Here is a 6,427-nt window from a genome sequence, read left to right as displayed (position 1 = left end):
CTTCACCTAACTATAAAAATACACCCCATGGTATGTATTTATAGAAATCAAATATTTACTGATAGAAAGAAATTTACTTAAAAATTGGGGGTGAACTTGCGGAGGGGAACTGGAGAGATAGATGGCTTAGCAGTTAATAGTACTTGATGCTCTTCTAGAGAATCTGAGTTCAACTCCTAGCACCCACATGGCAGCTCACAACAGTATGCAACTTCATTCTCAGGTGACCCAATGCAGTCTTCAGGTCTCAGTGGGCAGTAGCCACTCATGCACACAGACATACATGCAGGCCAAATGCCCATGCACATAAAGATGAATCCCAAAACATGTTTTGAACAGTTAAGAAAATAAAAATAGTTTGGGACACATGAATAGACTCCTAGAAAAAGGTGAACGCAGATTTGCATTCTCATGGTGTAGATTTGCTTGTTTACTTTTTAGATAAAATGAAGTCATGGTTGAGTATTTTATTTGATATGCAGGACAGAACATCTGCCATGTTTTTCAGAGTTTATCATTTCATTTTAAATTCATCAGTCTTGGAAAAAACAGTTTGTCATAAATATGTTTGAGTGTTTTCCCTGCGTGTATGTAGGTGTACCACCTGTTTGCCTGGTATGAAGAGGTCAGAAGGCACCAGATCTCCTGCAAATGGAGTTACAAATGGTTGTGAGCCACCATGTGATTCCTGGGAACCAAACTCCAAACCAAACTTGCAAGAGCAAGTGCTATTAAACATTGAGTAGTCCTTTACTGCTTTCTTATTCACATTACCTATTCAGACTGTGAATGGACCAAAATTGGCACAGGACACTCAAGGACCAAGTTCTCAGCACACAGTAGATTTATTTGCCCCACAAGGAACAAAGGATAGGTAATAAGATAAAGCAGGAAAGAGATAAAAGAAAAGAAATAAGGGGACAGGAAAAATGGGAGGGGAAGAAGGGATATTTGTTCTGGAATGACAAAGGACTACCTCTGGATAGAGAAGAGACATACATGGCCCATAGGAGAATTGCAATTTATAAAGGGTAAAAGATAATCCCTGTGCTAGGATGAGCTAGTTTGTTTTTATTGGACATATTAATTAGGGTAACTAAAAGAGGCCTTTGATTGCTGTACTTCAGTACTTTGATACCTGGACCTTGGTGGTCAGCCTCTGGAGGAAGAAGTGGCCTAAGAAGGTGGCTAGCTTTAGGAATGTAAGTAATTCAACTGTTTGGCAAGGTAGAGGGAATGGAGAAAGGGCAAAGCCTGCCAAGGCTGTATTTGCCATGCTGTGGCCTACTAGAGCTGTTCAGACTGCACTACTAAATTAGACAAGACCAACTCAAAAGAAGCCTAATGTCGCAATACCAAGCAATACATACAGCACAGGGCATTACCTACCAGCGTCTTCGCCCAGTGAGTTGAATGGGTGAAGTGTATTAAGTAGACTAGGGATATTTGCAACAATTGTACCAACCTTTTATGAAACTGAAGGTTGCTTTGCACTAATCATAGCATTGTTTCCTTAATAGCACCAGTCACAAAATCCCCCTGATAGTTCACCACAAGGGTCCACTCTGATCTCGATGAGAATGGTTGCAAGATTATCTAGACTTTAGATCTAAATTTTATTGAGGCTCCTGACAGAAAAAGAACAAAAAACAAAAAAAAACTGATGACTGGAGATGGCACTCAGGTTATGGAAGGCACACACAGAATGAATATGGACTCTATCTCCAGCTAACTGAATAAGTTAGTTGGGTCAGTGCATAAGTGCAATTTTACCAATTGGTACATAGAGGTCCTAGGACCAGAAATCCAAGGAAGATTATCTGAGCCATCACTTACAGCATGCATGAAATGTTTATAACTACTAATTTAGTATAAATATAGTCTGGTCTAAAGTGTGACAGTTCTTTGCTCAAGGAATCTAGGGTAATAAGGTTCATTCTAGCAGCTGCCAGTAAGAAGTTCAGATTGCCCTAATATCTTGGTTTCTTTACAGGACAGTTAGTGTCAGTATGAGTGTTCAGAATTAAAATTTCAAAGAGCATCCCACTAATGGTACTAGTGATCCTAAGAGTATTTTAACAGTGATTGACACAGCCCTGTTGTTCGTGAAGAGATAGATTTATTTCATCTCTATCGGTTACTGTGTGACATTAACATTTTAAAAAATGAAACAAAGCAACAATAACAAAAACCTTACACCAATGTTCTCTCTAATATTTAGTAATGTGGAGGCAGGAGGATCCTGAATTCTATTAGATCATGAACTTGTAGATTTTTTTTTGTTTTTTGTTTTTTGTTTTTCGAGACAGGGTTTCTCTGTATAGCCCTGGCTGTCCTGGAACTCACTTTGTAGACCAGGCTGGCCTCGAACTCAGAAATCCGCCTGCCTCTGCCTCCCCAGTGCTGGGATTAAAGGCGTGCGCCACCACACCCGGCGAACTTGTAGATTTAACACCATCTCTGCAGGCTAGAGAAATGAAGTTATGCTCCCTGCCAGCTACTCTGACCCTTATCCTACAGATGTAGCAAAAATGTGTAAACAAATATACTTCCTTATCTCTGCTGCTCTGATGGCCACTCAAACTGTCTTCGAGGTATAGACTCAAAGGTTTTCTCCATCTTTCATACTCTCTCTAGCTGGTGTTTAAATAGGCACCCCTCATGTTGCAGGATATTTGATCACACTGTGAACCCTGAGATTATGTTGTTCACTGGAGAAACCTGTTTCTAGTTGAAGTGTGGCTCAGCCCTAGAACACACCTTTAATCCAAGAGCTTTCTGCTTATTGTAAACAGGATTGAATAAAGTCAACCCTAGGTCAAGAGGCAGAGCAAGCAACCAGTTGACAGGGAATGAACATAGGGAAAAAAACTATAAAGTCAAGAGGATGGATAGAAAGATGCACAGGAAGTAGAAAGGAGAGACATCCAGTGTGAGGGTTTTGAAAGAGTGTGAAGAAGGAGAACTTTACTTTTTGTTTTGGGACATCCCCTGAGGGGGAAGGTCAGCTGTGTGCTTTCTCTGCCTTTCTGAGCTAGCAGGCTTTCACTCCAGAGTCGTCATTGGTAAAAGTCAATCATTGAGATTTTGTTTAAAACAACACTCTCCACACACACATATTCATGTAAAATGCTCATACATATAAAATAAAGTAACAAATCTCAGGGAAAGAAAAAGAAAACACATCATCCAGTCAACCAAATACCTTAGCAAACAAAAAGATCTGCATGGGGCTCACAGCTGTAATTCTAGCACTCAGGATCTGAATGTATCTCACAGCTGTAATCTGAGCACTCAGGATCTGCATGTGGCTCACAGCTGTAATCCTAGCATTCAAGATCTGCATGTGGCTCACAGCTATAATCTGAGCACTCAGGATCTGCATGTGGCTCACAGCTGTAATCCTAGCACTCAGGAGGCTGAGGACTGCAGTGAATTTCAGGCCAGCCTGGGCAATACAGCCAGTTCCAATCTGGGTTACATAGTTAGTTCTTTGCTAACTACTGGAGATATAATGCAAGATTTTACTTGAAAAGGGGGGCAAAGGGCTGGAGAGATGGCTCAGTGGTTAAGAGCACTGACTGCTCTTCCAGAGGTCCCGAGTTCAATTCCCAGCAACCACATGGTGGCTTACAACCATCTGTAATGGGATCTGATGCCCTCTTCTGGTGTGTCTGAAGACAGCTGCAGTGTACTCATATACATAAAATAAATAATTCCTTTTTAAAAAATATAGAAAAGGGGGGCAGAGTTGGGAGAGAAAAATCAAATTCTAGGAGAGATATGACATACCTATATCACTGATATGCAGAACAACAGCTGTACATATTTAAAAGCTTCCTCACTGAACTGATTAAATCTAATCTTAAGAGCCGGGCGTGGTGGCGCACGCCTTTAATCCCAGCACTCAGGAGGCAGAGGCAGGAGGATTTCTGAGTTCGAGGCCAGCCTGGTCTACAAAGTGAATTCCAGGACAGGCAGGGCTACACAGAGAAACCCTGTCTCGAAAAACCAAAACCAAAACTATAGGTGTGCTTCGCCAAAACCTGACAGGTACTATTTAAAACAGTTCAAAAGTGATCCTATTTTCTAGTATAGCCTAAACTGTTATTTTATAGTCCAATTTTCTAATGTACATTAAATTTAGTTATAACAAATACACGATTATAAGATTACCATAGCTTTAAAGTGACATTCATCTGTAATAATTGTCATCTCCGAGGCTGACTGCCTCCATCTGCTAACGTAAGCCTAGTCCTGGAAGCCTCTAGCCTCTGTACAATTTATCTAGGCCTAGAATGTTTTCAGCCTCTGAGACTTGCTGCTGAATAAACTCATGCTTTCTTGTTCTTTCTGAACTCTGGCTGGCTCATTCAACTCAGCTGTTCTGGCTCATAACACCTCTCCAAGCTGACTGATTCAAACTGTCTTCTTTCTTGGCCTCTGACTGAATTGTTCTGCTTGGCTTCATACTAACTCTAGCAACCTGTTCTAATCTTCTGGCTCCTTCTCATTCTCTGGCTTGTTTTGTGTCTAGCTTTTCCTCTCTTTAAACTGTCTCTATAAAACTCTTCCAGTAAAACTGCCTTCTCCCTCTCTCTGCACTGCTTTTTCTTAGTTTCCCTTAAATCTCTCTTGTGATAGTTGGGCATATCCTATTCTGTCAGATATTTCTCTGATGTATCATTTTGTCTGATAGTCAACTAGACATCACTCTCCAACATGGGTGCTTCCTTCTACAAACTAACTTTACCTTTATTGCTTGGGTTTCAACATGTGTGCTAAGGGCATGTTTGTATCCACCGAGACGGATTAAAGGTCTGTGCTAAGGGCTAAGCCACACCACAACTAGAAATAGGAATTTTTTCCCACCAGTAAATAATACAATCTTGGGGTTCATTACAGTTTTTTACCTCTTGGGTTAGAATTCATGCATAGAATTCTAAACTGTTGGGTTGATTGTTGATATTATATCATGAAGCCATCAATGCTCTGATTCCAAAACATTCTGTCATCCTGCAGAGTAATTTAATATTTTTAGAAATTTTTAATAATTTTATTTATTTACGTTCCAGTCATTGTCCCCCTACCCCATGCCCTTCCCACAGTTCCTCATCCCATTCCTCCTTCCCCTTGTCTCCACAAGTGTGCTCCCCCCACCAACCAGGCCTCCCTCTTCCCTGGGGCTTCAAGTCTCTTGAGGATTAAGCACATTTTCTCCCACTGGGAATATATATCTGTTATATATGTGCCAGGGGCCTCGGACCGGCCCATGTATGCTCCTGGTTCATTCTCTAAGAGCTCCCTGGGTATTTAAAAAATTTTTTTGAAACTTAAAATTTACTTTCTGTAGACATTTATCAAGTGCTTATTATATGATAGGTGGAGTATGTTTGAGATGTTTGAACAATTTTAGTTTAGGGTATTTCCATAGCTCAGGCCAGCTCTGCCTTAGTTTTTGAAGTTCTGAGGTTACAGTCCCTTGTCCCCAAGCCCAGCTTCATTTTCTTGGCATTAGTTTGTTGGCAGCTGAAATAAACCAAGCTGGCCTTGTACTCACAGAGATCCACCTGCCTCTGCCTCAGGAATGCTGGGATTAAAGGGATGCGCCATCACAGCCCATGGACCCACATTCTTACCTCTCAGTATCAATTGATAAGTATCTTATTAGATTTCGTTTTATTTCATGGGCAAAAGTAGAAGGCATGAGCTCCCCTGGAACTGAAGGTACAGGCAGTTGTGAGCTGACAGCCTGTGAGCTTGGGAAGAGAACTAAGGTTCTCTGGAAGAGCAATGCACACTCTTTAACCTCCTATCCTCCAGCCCTTTTATTTATTTCTGTAATTAGTTTTTTTTGCCTTCAGTTTTGAAGTGAGTACCCAAAATTCAACCTCTGGTTTCAACCATGCTATGGAAGCATTGTATTGCAGAGTGTTTCTGTGTTGTGTGTGTTTCTGTTCTGAGACTGGCCTTGAATTCAGCCTTGTCAGAAGCCTGCTTTTCCTGCCTCAGCCTCCCGTGTTCTGGGATTACAGGACCTAGCTAGACTGGTCTCTAAATTTGGCAGTCTTTTTACCCCCACCTCCCTTTCAAAAGTAAATAACAGGTGCGCTTAATTTTTTTTTTTTAAATCAACTTTTGGGAAAGCGAAATGGCTCAGCGAGTAAAGGTGCTTGCTTCTAAACCCTATGAATTGAGTTCGATCCCCAGGACCCACATAGTGCAAAGGGGCCATCAACTCTAGCTAATTGCCCTTCAATTTCCACTCATGCACTGTGGGACACATGTTCTTCTTCCACATTTTTCTTTTAACTAAATACATGCAATTAAAAATTTTAAATTAACCTTTTGTATAAAAATTCACGGCGATTCCTACACTAGCCATTGCGTGTAGTGGTCAGTGCGCACGCGCGACTCTAAGACGGCA

The sequence above is a fragment of the Mus caroli genome, unplaced genomic scaffold (genome assembly GCF_978045245.1).
Source record: "Mus caroli unplaced genomic scaffold, Mus_caroli_1 scaffold_8, whole genome shotgun sequence".
NCBI lineage: Eukaryota > Metazoa > Chordata > Mammalia > Rodentia > Muridae > Mus > Mus caroli.
The sequence above is the reverse complement of the archived record's forward strand: the minus strand, read 5'-3'. Positions refer to the sequence as shown.